Genomic DNA, 13,307 nt, shown 5'->3' on the forward strand with positions numbered 1-13,307 from the left:
TGATAATAAAGCTGTGTGTGATATTTGTCACTTTGCCAAACTTAAGAAATTGCCTTTTTCTCATAGTACATTTCATGCTTCTTCCAAATTTGATCTTTTGCACCTTGATATTTGGGGTCCTCTTGCTATTACCTCTATTCATGGCCATCAGTATTTTTTGACTATAGTTGATGACTATAGCAGATTTGTCTGGATTGTGTTACTTAAATCTAAAGCTGAAGTGTCTATGCATGTTCAAAATTTTATTGTCATGATTGAAAATCAACATCAGATTACACCTAAAACCATTCGCACTGATAATGGTCCTGAATTTCATCTTCCTGCCTTTTATGCTTCTAAAGGCATCCTTCATCAAAAATCATGTGTTGAAACCCCTCAACAAAATGCTAGGGTAGAAAGAAAGCACCAACACATTCTTAATGTAGGCAGGGCACTTCTTTTTCAATCCAAACTACCCAAACCATATTGGTCTTATGCTGTCACTCATGCTGTTTTCCTCATTAATAGGGTCACTACCCCTCTTTTACAGCATAAATCTCCTTTTCATATGTTATATGATGAGATACCTGACTCTAGTGTCTTCAAAGTTTTTGGTAGCCTGTGTTTTGCTTCTACTTTACTAGCTCACAGAACCAAGTTACAACCTAAAGCCAGGAAATCTGTTTTCTTGGGTTACAAGTCAGGTGTCAAAGGATTTGTTTTACTTGATTTGCATGATCATACCATTTTTATTTCCAGAAATGTTGTCTTTCATGAACATATTCTTCCTTATATACCCTCTACTGATTCATCTACATCTCCTTGGTCCTATTTTCCTTCTTCACCAAATCCTGTCTTTCCTTCATCTGTTTTTGATGACCCTTCTGCTATTACTCCCTCTGGTGAAGATTCTTCACCTGCTTCACCTCTCATTCCTTCTCCACCTCCTCCTCCTCCTCCTCCCATCATTCCTCTTAGAACCTCTTCTAGAATCAAACATACTCCCAATTATCTTAAAGATTTTATTTGTCCTCAAACTGCAAATAATCTCACCAATTTCTCTTCTGCTTCTTATCCCATTACAAATTATCTGTCTCATTCAAACTTGTCTCATTCTCACTCATCTTTTGCTTTGTCTCTTCTGCATCATGTTGAACCTAAATCCTATGCTGAGGCAAGTAAACTTGATTGTTGGAGGGAAGCTATGCAAAATGAGTTATCTGCTCTTGAAAAAACTGGCACTTGGGAAATTGTGGATCTTCCAGATAAGATCAAACCTATTGGATGCAGATGGATATACAAAATCAAGCACCATGCTGATGGATCCATTGAAAGATACAAAGCCAGATTGGTGGCTAAGGGTTATACACAGATTGAGGGTTTAGACTACTTTGATACTTACTCACCTGTAGCTAAGCTTACAACAGTCAGAGTGGTTATTGCATTAGCATCTATCAATCATTGGCATCTTCATCAGCTTGATGTCAACAATGCCTTTTTACATGGAGACCTTCAAGAAGATGTTTATATGCTCATTCCTCCTGGTGTTCCTCATTCTCATCCCAACCAAGTTTGCAAGCTACATAAATCTCTTTATGGCCTCAAGCAAGCAAGTAGGAAATGGTATGAGAAATTAACCTCCATTTTGCTTGCTCAACAATACACACAGGCATCATCTGATCATTCTCTATTCACTAAACAGACTCCTACCAGTTTTACTGCTATTTTAGTGTATGTTGATGATGTCATTTTAGCTGGCAACTCAATTGATGAATTCAATGCTATCAAATCCATACTTCATGAAAAGTTCAAAATTAAGGATTTGGGCCAACTCAAATACTTCTTGGGACTTGAGGTTGCTCATTCTTCAAAGGGTATCTCCTTGTGTCAAAGGAAATACTGCCTTGACCTCATTGATGATTCAGGCCTGTTAGCTGCAAAACCTGTATCTACTCCATCTGATCCAACTGTCAAATTACACCATGACTCTAGTACACCTTACCATGATGTTCCATCATACAGGAGACTCATTGGGAGATTATTATATTTGAATACCACTAGACCTGACATTACATTCATCACACAACAACTTAGCCAGTTTCTCACCAATCCATCACAGATTCACTATAATGCTGGTATGAGAGTTCTCAAGTATCTTAAAGGCTCTCCAGGTTCTGGTATATTCTTCCCTAGAGATTCAGATATGCATCTTCAAGGTTTTTCAGATGCAGACTGGGCAAGATGTAGAGATACTAGAAGATCCATTTCTGGTCAGTGTTTCTTCATAGGGAAATCCCTCATTTCTTGGAGAACCAAGAAACAACTCACTGTGTCCAGGTCTTCTTCAGAAGCAGAGTATAGAGCATTGGCTTCAGCTTCCTGTGAAATGCAATGGCTGTTGTACTTGATGAAAGATTTGCAGATTCAAAGTGCAAAAATACCAGTCATCTATTGTGACAATCTTAGTGCCATTCATATAGCAGCTAACCCTGTATTTCATGAGCGCACTAAACACCTTGAGATTGATTGCCATATTGTCAGAGAGAAGGTTCAAGCAGGTGTACTGAAACTTTTACCAGTTTCATCCAAAGAACAAGTTGCAGACTTTTTCACCAAGTCTCTTCTTCCCCAACCATTCAGCAATCTTTTATCCAAGTTGGGAATGGTCAACATATACCAATCTCCAACTTGTGGGGGGCTATTACACCATGAGCAGATTCCAGCCAATAAGAAAGAAGCACTTGTTACTTGCAGTACAAGTAACAATAGAGTAGTACAATCTAGTTAGTTTGTAGTACAAATCTGACTTGTATATAAACTCATGTACTCCATTCATTTCAATCTAATGAAAATAGTTCCAGTTTCTCAATATCATAATAAATCAAGACAAGATAAGATCTGAGCATTAATTTATCCATTATTAAGTTCATTATGTGTATATGTTTTTGCGTTGAGTGGATTAATGATGAAGAGGGTGAGATGAGTACTATTCTCACCTAACAAACAAACAAACCTTCTAACGATAGGGAAGTGAAAATTGGCAGAATGGGATCATGTCTTTAAAGTTAGAGCACTAAGATATCGTGTTTCTTAGTATCCAAATCCAATGTTCCATTTATTTTTCAACCGTTAATTAATTATTCCCAAGCTTCCACATGTACGTACATATATAAATATCTTACGTCTTTTAATATCCGATTCCATATTTGTATATTTTTGGACACTCACATTAGAGATATGGAAATGATACTTTTATCTTAGCCTCTGGGATATAACTTACTTAAAATGGAAGTTGAATTAACTCTTCTGCAGCATCAAGGGGCTAACTTCAACTGTCTTGTCTTGTCTTATAGCAATACAGTACAAATTTTCCTCTACTTGCTTCAAAGTGGGGACCTTAAACTAAAGTTGAATGACATCAAGGCCATGAGAAATGGTAGATGAAAACTCCATTGCACGTTCATATTTGATGATTATGTTTGTCAAAATAAGTTTGGCTTCATTGTGTCATGCTTCTACAAATTTATCTCTCTCTTATTTTTTTTGAAACACTATCTCTATCTTGTATAAATGTTATTGGCATATGTTGTTTTTTTGGAGAGGATTATTGATATATGTCGTTGCATTTGGTTTATAGTAATAATATTGTATAAATGCACCTCCTACTAACCCCCACACCCCATCCCCCAAGAAAAAACCTTAATGCATAACACAACATTATACATTGTATAAGCAACAATCGTTTTCATGCAGACTATGACTATACGTGCATGTTTAGAATTAGGATAAATTTAACAAAGTTACGGATTGGCCATCAAAGACAAAGTTGCGGATTGACCTTTAAAGTGTATAATTTTGTTAAAATCTTTGGGTTACATTACATATGTTAAAAATGAATTTAAATCTCATCTAAAAAATTAGGGGATCAAATGAAATTACTCTCACACACATATATATATTTATTGACAATAATATAACTTCAATAACACCAACAAACTAATAAAATAGCAGACCATCCAAATATGCATGCTATGTCGAAATGATGATTAAATAAAAGCATCTTCATTCATGTCCCTCATATTGATGGTATAAATGAACTTCACCAAATATATTATATTTCATATTTCTTAATTATTTAAATAATTCGACTACATTCTCTAAATACTCTAAAATAGATCCCACTAATTTCACAATATTCTCCCAACCTATATTTTAAATTAATATATAAAATGTACTGTATAATTGAAAGCGTAGACATAATAACTAGCTTTTTAAATTATTATTTTCATCACTTTAATTATTTTGCCTTTCTTCTCTAAAAAAAAAAATTTATTTTGCCTTTCTTGGACGTGGTCAACTTTTACCACCAACATCAACTCAATTATTAGTATCCTAAAGGGTCCTAGCTGACAAGTGTTGCCCACAATTGCATGCAAATGTCGCAACCGAAATTAGTGCTCTAAGATCATCTTTAATGGGAAGGTCTTAAACTTTTAAGGTTCGGTACTTATTAGGTACCCTTATTGAGGAGAATTTTTTTTAGGGTCTTATAAGACCTGAGGTCTCACTTAAGACCATCAATCTTAAGTGAGACCCACACTTTTTAATATTAAAAAATTAAAATGCAATAATATAAAGTTATTGATAATTGATTAGTGAGTCTCATTTAAGAATTGTATCAGATGCCAGGTTGGAAGGATTGAGTGCTTATTAGGTACTACTATTAAAAGTTTATAAATGAGTGACTCGTACATGTGAGACCCATTTATGTACCAAAAAATGGATGTATCCATTGTGGTTGCTTTAAGGAGCTAAGTTTTTCATTGAGTAACCATATTCGCTAGTTATGAGTAACAATATTTGCTTATGACGAATGAACTTCACCTCAAAGTTAAAATTCAATCTTAATAAAGTTCTAATATTAGATATAATAACATGAAATTTAGACACTTCCATAGAGTTTGAGAGAATAGAATCAATCAAGACTTTAAAATCGCTCCCCAATTGCTTTGGAACCAACTCATTGCATTCCACATTCCTAGAGCCTCTTCCTCATGAACAACTAGCTCTGAAAAAATCCACCTTAATAGTGCATGAACCATATACCATTCGAGTTTCTCATGCAATACCCTAATTTTTAATTTGTGTGTGAAATTGTCAAATGTTAGAATTTCTTCTAATATTTTGTGGGCTGCAATCTATTGTTGGTTTTGGTTTTAATAAAAAACGGACTGACGTTGTGATTCATTTGATGATGCTTAGGCCCTAAGAAAAGTGATCAATAGCTAATGGGCTTTTGGGCACTTAATATGATTTGTGTAGAAACATAGTGTAGGCCCAAACACTAGGCCCATGATGGGTGGTGCCTAGGGTTGCACGGTTATAAATAGAGAGGCTAGGTCCCTTTGCCATCACTCTGACTATTCTACTAATTAGCGGTTTGCCCCATTGAAAACCCTAAGTTTGGAGCATGTGAAAGGCAAAGGAAGACTCTTGTGTTCTAATTTCATATAATAATTCGATCTTGTTGATTTAATTCTTACATGTGGTATCAGAGCTGCTATTATATGATTTAGACTCCTACTTTCAATTGCTTTGAATTATACTTATTTTATTCGATTTTATAAAATCTGAATTGAGAACATCAAATTGACGTTTTGAAAGATGAGAGAATAATTGTTCTATCTAATTTGGTTTTCTCGATCAGTAGGGATTTTCCATCGATTACCCTTAATTGTGTCATCATAAGTTTCGGTTTCTATTTTTATGTGATACACCATTGATCTTGGTCTTAATTTAATCCACGTAAAACTTGATAAGTGCTTGTGTGCGGTGGTTGTGTTAAAATTCAATTGTATTTTTATTGACATCTGCTACTGCCGTCACTTTATTCATAGTGCACTATAGAGAATCAATATGATTTGTAGTATAACAAAAACAAATTGATAATGGTTCTGTTATTTTTAATTTTATTGCGGCTTTCAAAAATATATCAATGGGTTGATTTAGCCAATTATACTTTGATCATCGAGAAACTAATTTTCTTTCGGTTCATGATTTTGATTATAACTTTCCATGAGTTTGATAATATGCGCTTTGCATCCTATGTGAGTTTTGATGGTAAATAGCTTTTTCGGTTGCTATATTTTTGCTGCATCTTATTTGTTATTTGAGATTTGATCATGATTGAAGTTGCTTTAAAAATATGTTTATCATGATTGAATTACAATTGCATGTGTGGATCCAGGGACAATTTTGAGTAGTCATGTTCAAATTAAGATCATGTATTTTTGTGCTACTCCTTTTGATGTTGTTTTTGTCACTAAAAATTGATTTTATATTATTTTCTGTTGCCATCAGGTTTGCGGTTTTTGAAACAAATTTCACATGTTGTGATTCATTGTGCATGTGCATCTAGTGTGTATAAACATTGGCATGATTACCATATGAATATTCCACCAAGCATAATTTCATTTTATCTCAAATCTAGAAGGAAACATCATGATTAATATTTGATGGATCAAACTTTGCATATTCAAGAGGATTTGATTTGATTTTGGTGGATTGATTTGTTTTGAAAATTGAGTAATTTGATTGGAAATAATTTCCAAACATTGTTTTCACATTTTTATTTATGGGAATAAATTTTATTTTGTGAAATATGTGAAATCATTTTTTTTATATATATGTGAGATATATATTCCCAAGGATGAGTGTAAAATATTATTTGTGAAATTCTTTTTTATAGAAGTGAATTATTCTATTAAAGTGTTGTATTTTTGAAATTACTTTACATTCAATTTTGTCAATCATATGTATATGAATTTATAATTATTGAATTATATGTTGCCTTGTTCTTATTTGAATGCTCGATTGTGGAATATCATAAAAGATAATTTTCGAGCAATTCTGAAGGCAATCAAAAACTATTATCCTCGTATTTTATTGATGTATTATGGGAGTGTTTCTTTTGCTATATTGGTTTGTTGTTGAATTATGAACCAATTGAGATGACAATATGCCAAATTGTGTGGAATTTTCTCTAAGTCATCGAAGCTTAATGACTCTACATACAAGGAGAATTGATTACACTTTTTGAGGTTAGCCATGATTTAATTAATTTAATTTTTTATTTATTTATTGAATTTGATTACACTTATTCCCTTATTATACAAGGGATGGGCATATCTTATTGGTGTAATATTAATTGACATGACCAATGTGTGATAGAGAATCTAGTTGAATATTTGTTTAAATATTTTAAAAAATCTTGGATTGAGAATCCAACCATCATTCTCTATCAAGTGGGAGAATCTTACATGTCAATTATCTAGAAATGAAAAACAAATATTATTTGTTGATGAATAATCTTTAGTTTATTATGGAGACTTACATTGAGGATATTATAGACTTTTCTTAAATATTTTTTGTGACTATTTTTGTATTTTATCCTCAATGGTGGTGAAATTCAAGTCTCATATGTTTCCGCTGCGTAGTTAATTAATTTAAATCATTGCTTGTATATACTATTTTACCTGTAGTAGTTATTCTTCCAAAAGATAGCACATAATTATATGTTGATTTTCTTTTATGTGCTTTTAACGTACTATTTTACCGCATTGGATCAAACAAAATTATGATGAATGCAAATTAAAACGATATTGACCAGTTTAGATGCATTTAAATGATGCATATTTTTTGTGTCATATTTTGACAAGAGTAATTGATTCCTATGCAAAAAGAATTTCTTGCGTTGATATAGGTCGTTACCACCAAAGTGGGACCGCCTCTATTGATTGATTGATGAAATTTCATTTTGTAGTTTGAGGAATGTTTTTAATTGTAACATGTAGTTTCCTGCCCAAAGGTGGTTATTGCATTTTACAATTAAAAATTTATTTGGGATAAGTTATTGGAGAATGTTTTGAACTAAGGAATTTGCCTACCCAAAGGTGACAAATTTCTGAATTCAACACATGCTCATTGATTAACTTACCTGAGGTTTTGACTGGGGTTATAACCTTAGTTTGTACATTCTGCCCAAAGGTGATTGTACAATTATATTGGCCTCATTGTGATAGCTTGTTTATTTTGAGCTATATCTTGTCAAATGATATATTTTGATACATTCATGTTTTGTCTCATATATTTCCTCAAAGGATAATTGTTATGCCTTTATTATGCATGCTCATTGATTAACTTATATAAGATGGAGTTATTGGAGTATGTGTTGAACCAAAGAATTTGTCTGCCCAAAGGTGACAATTTCCCAAGTTCAATGTATCCTCATTGATTAACTCATTTGAGGTTTTGGCTTGGGTTTCGACCTTAGTTTGTGCATTCTGCCTAAAGGTGATTGTACAATTATATTGGCCTCGTTATAATAGCTTGTTTATTTTAAGCTATATCTTGTATTATGACATATTTTAATTCATTCATTTTTTTTTCCTTATCAATGAATGGTTGTTTTGCTTCCATCGAGATCTTAAACGAGTCAAACCGTAAGAAATGGAAGTAAGATTTGGAGTTATCTCTAGGAGAACATGTCTGAACTGAATTAACCTTTTGGTAAGTGGGAGATGACTCACAAGTTAAAGTATCTGACCATAATTGTCTCCATGTGTCTAATGAAAAGTTATTGGACGTAACAATGTTGTAATTTAGGAGTAACTGTGAAGTCAGTGGGAGATGTCAACTTAATTTCAGATTAATATGATCTAGGAGTAATTGTGAAGTCAGTGGGAGTTGTAACCATGATTTAACATTCTAGTTTTGAACTTGTTTTGAAAAATATTTTTCCCTTACCTTCATTTAGGATGAATCTTGTTTGTGTTACCTTGTTGGAGCAATTTTGTTTTAGTTTTACTCTTGGAGGTAGAAAACTAAGTTTGAGATTAAACTCACATAACCTTGCTTCATCCTTTGTTCATCTATATAAATTGTCTCTAGTAGATGGTTCATGACTCCCTGGATCTTTTGTTGATAGTTTATTTAAGTTGTCTTTGACTTCACATAACCTTGCTTCGTCTTTCATTGTCAAAACTTTTGTTGCTATAAGGTCTAATGTTGAGGAAGACATCCTTTACTTTATGACATAAGCACTTGGATCATATTTATCGGGAAAAGGGCTGAGAAATTAATCAAAGTAAATATTCTACCTTTCTTAAAGTTTGATGATCCAGGTACTTGTGTGGATTGCATTAGAAGGAAATTTACTAAAACCAAAAGTTACAACTAGCATTTCTGAACACTTAGAAATTGTCGAAATTGAAATTAGTGGCTCCCAACTCCTATAATTTATGGTAATAAATTATTTATTACATTCATTGGCTCCCGAACTTTGATGTTAACTGTTCTTCTAACCAAATGAATTAGATTCATTGTTTTCAAGAGTCACTTTGAATAACGTGAATACTGTGAATTCTTTGGATGTCTTTGGTTAGTGGGAGTTTGAATTTTATCTTATCAATTTTGTGATGATGAATTTTTTCTTTCACTTATTTTCTTTGATATATTGATGTGAATTTCCATTCAATTTAATTATTGATGATGAGATGAATTCTTGTATATATCAAATATCAAATGTGAAAAATTATAGCTCAGTGTTGAAGGGATCACTATGCCGGTGAAAAAATTTAAGCTCAATGTTGACATGATCTTTATGCCGGCTGTTAACATTATTTTGGAGCTGATGTATTATGTGTGAAAATTAGAGCTCAGTGTCGTTGGGATCACTATGCCGGTGATTGACATTATTTTGGAGCTGAGGCAATGTGGTTTTCCGTGGACCGCATAATTTCTCTGGCTTTAAGGCATTTGAGAGAAATCACATAATTTCTTTGGCTTTAAGCATTTGAGAGAAATCACATAATTTCTCTGGCTTTAAAGCATTTGAGAGAAATCACATAATTTCTCTGGCTTTAAGGCATTGAGAGAAATTAAGGACCGACAATGAAAATGATAGTATAGTCGATGATCACGTTGACATATCATTTCTTGCTACACTCTACACAGATGACTAGTCGACGGAATTGGTGATATTTGTAACCATGGAAGGTGTTGTATCAATTAAGGATATAACTACCGCCATGATTCGATATCATTCAGTTCTTAGTTGGACGGAGTCTTTATTAAGTGTTGCATCATGGGATCATGTAGTGGCCACGTTAGGAAGTTTGTTATCAGTCCGAGAGTCGTTTTCAAAAATTATTTTTAAATTTTTATTTTTTATTTTATTTTTAAAATACACAATTGATTTTGCCCAAGTGGGAGAATGTTAGAATTTCTTCTAATATTTTGTGGGCTACAATCAATTGTTGGTTTTGGTTTTAATAGAAACGGACTGATGTTGTGATCCATTTGATGATGCTTAGGCCCTAATAAAAGTGATCAATTAATAATGGGCTTTTGGGCACTTAATCTGATTTGTGTAGAAACATAGTGTAGGCCCAAACACTAGGCCCATGATGGGTGGTGCCTAGGGTTGCACAGTTATAAATAGAGAGGCTAGGTCCCCTTTGCCATCACTTTGACTATTCTGCTCATTAGCGGTTTGCCCCATTGAAAACCCTAAGTTTGGAGCATGTGAAAGGCAAAGGAAGACTCTTGTCTCCAATCTCGGCGAATCCGCTCACTATGGTTTCCAAGTAAGTGTGTTCTGGTTTCATATAATTAAGGACCGACAATGAAAATGATAGTATGGTCGTTGATCACGTTGACATATCATTTCTTGCTACACTCTACACAGATGACTAGTCGACAGAATTGGTGATATTTGTAACCATGGAAGGTGTTGTATCAATTAAGGATATAACTACCGCCATGATTCAATATCATTCAGTTCTTAGTTGGACGGAGTCTTTATTAAGTGTTGTATCATGGTATCATGTAGTGGCCACGTTAAGAAGTTCGTTATCAGTCCGAGAGTCGTTTTCAAATTTTATTTTTATTTTTATTTTTATTTTTTTTTAAATTTTAAATTTTTATTTTTTAAAATGCACAATTGATTTTGCCCAAGTGGGAGAATGTTAGAATTTCTTCTAATATTTTGTGGGCTGCAATCTATTGTTGGTTTTGGTTTTAATAAAAAACGGACTGACGTTGTGATCCATTTGATGATGCTTATGCCCTAAGAAAAGTGATCAATAGCTAATGGGCTTTTGGGCACTTAATCTGATTTGTGTAGAAACATAGTGTAGGCCCAAACACTAGGCCCATGATGGATGGTGCCTAGGGTTGCACGGTTATAAATAGAGAGGCTAGGTCCCCTTTGCCATCACTCTGACTATTCTGCTCATTAGCGGTTTGCCCCATCGAAAACCCTAAGTTTGGAGCATGTGAAAAGCAAAGGAAGACTTTGTCTTCAATCTCGTCGAATCCGGTCACCATGGTTTCCAAGTAAGTGTGTTCTAATTTCATATAATAATTCGATCTTGATGATTTAATTTCAACATCAAATTGATCCATTCTTGTTGAACATAAATTTTAGAGTTTAATAGATGTGTGCATTTACTACCGTGTAAATTCACGATATTTCAATCATATTTTGCCATAATATTATTTGTTCTATTATTTTTTAAAATAACTCAAATATCTTAAGGGAAATGTTAACTTGTGTCCTCAAGGCACAAGTTAATAATTCAAATATAGAAAAAACTTATTGGAATGTGTGCATTGCATTTAATATTTAACTTTTTAATCATTTAAATGCACCAAATTTTAGAGAAAGTTTCTTCTTTTAGGTTTCTTAACATGTGCCTAAGGGCACAAGTTAACACTACCCATATCTTAATCGTGAATTATGATTGACATTGTGAAATTCAATAAACATACAAACAGTTTTATATAAAAAATGCACCTTATGGCTCATGTAATTTGGCCAAATGAAAACAAAATACACTAAAAATTTTGTTTCTTTTAGTAGTGAAATTCTTTGTTCAAGTCAAAGAATTATGAATGTGCTATAGTAACCAGTCAAAGAACTATGAATGTGATATAGTAACAAAACAGTAAAATAAATAACCGTTCGTATACATAAAAACTTTTGGGGGCACATGGAGCAGCTTTGGCAATGTTTAAATTGAAAGCTGGGACACTGTACAATCTGCAGCATCCTGCACAAAAGTTACAATAGAAGTAAACCCCAGCATCTACTTCTTTGCACATCTCAGCAGCCATTTACTACCATTATTACTAAAAGCATAGATAGGAAATAAGTTCCACAGAGGTCCGGGTTTGAATTGCCACTTTTAACATGCATACGTATTTTACTCATCTCAAAGTGATTCAGCTAATTGGGGTGTGTTATCTACCTCTATGCACTCTTCTTCAGCATTCATCAAATGTTCTACCTAACATAATAATAACAACATAAAACTAGACCTAACTCACGATAATTTATACTAGTACGTTAATTGGATACAACAAGCAAATTTTCGCGTCCATTGGACGCGAAATCAAAAACTTCAATGTCTAGCTTTTGCGTTGCCATGATTTTTTTGCCGAAGTTTGGAGAAATTAGACGTGGATCCAAACATATAGGTGCTTGAAAAGGTTTCTATACGTAGAATATAATCTAGACTTTTTTTTGACATTTGTAATTACATCTCAAAGTAGAATAATCCTGGAGTACATCTTAATCTAGGGGTTATTTGAACAATTTAGAAATATGTAGCAACTTTAAGCTATTATAGTTTTCGCTAATACATTATCATTTATTTTCATCATAATATTCTACTTTTTATTTGTCATAATAATTTTAAAATTGTAATATTTTGTTATGAATATTATTAATTTAATTTTAAAATATCTTCAGTTTATATTTTTAAATATTAAAATGGAATGGCACACTCGTACTAGCATGTCAAAACTAGGTCAGTTTGGTATATGTTTCCTTAACTGGGGCCGTTTGATATTAAAATCTCACAACTAGGGAAGATGGGAAAAAACATCACTAAGTCATTATGAAGCTAATGGGGACATGTGTTCATCTATTGGGTTTGATATTTTTGAATTTTATCTCTAACCAATAGACAAATTGCAGAAATAAAGTGTCTTGTACATGAATTGAACCTCGAACCATGAGACAAAGAGGTGCAATGTTAAGGAAACAATGATATATGTCATAGTTCAAACACTCACAATATATAGCTGCATGCTTAGATGAACGAGTGTTACAAATCTCGTAAAAATTATTTCCATTCATCATTTGGTATGCATTTCTTTATAAATAGAGACATTCTCAAGGCAAAAAAGAACAATAAAATTATATTTCTGAGCCAAAATTAAATATATAAGACATTCTATTTACTCGGTGCTCAAAAATTTGA

The sequence above is a fragment of the Medicago sativa genome, chromosome 4 (genome assembly GCF_051527215.1).
Source record: "Medicago sativa cultivar Bolivia chromosome 4, Bolivia_mono, whole genome shotgun sequence".
NCBI classification, from domain to species: Eukaryota; Viridiplantae; Streptophyta; class Magnoliopsida; order Fabales; family Fabaceae; genus Medicago; species Medicago sativa.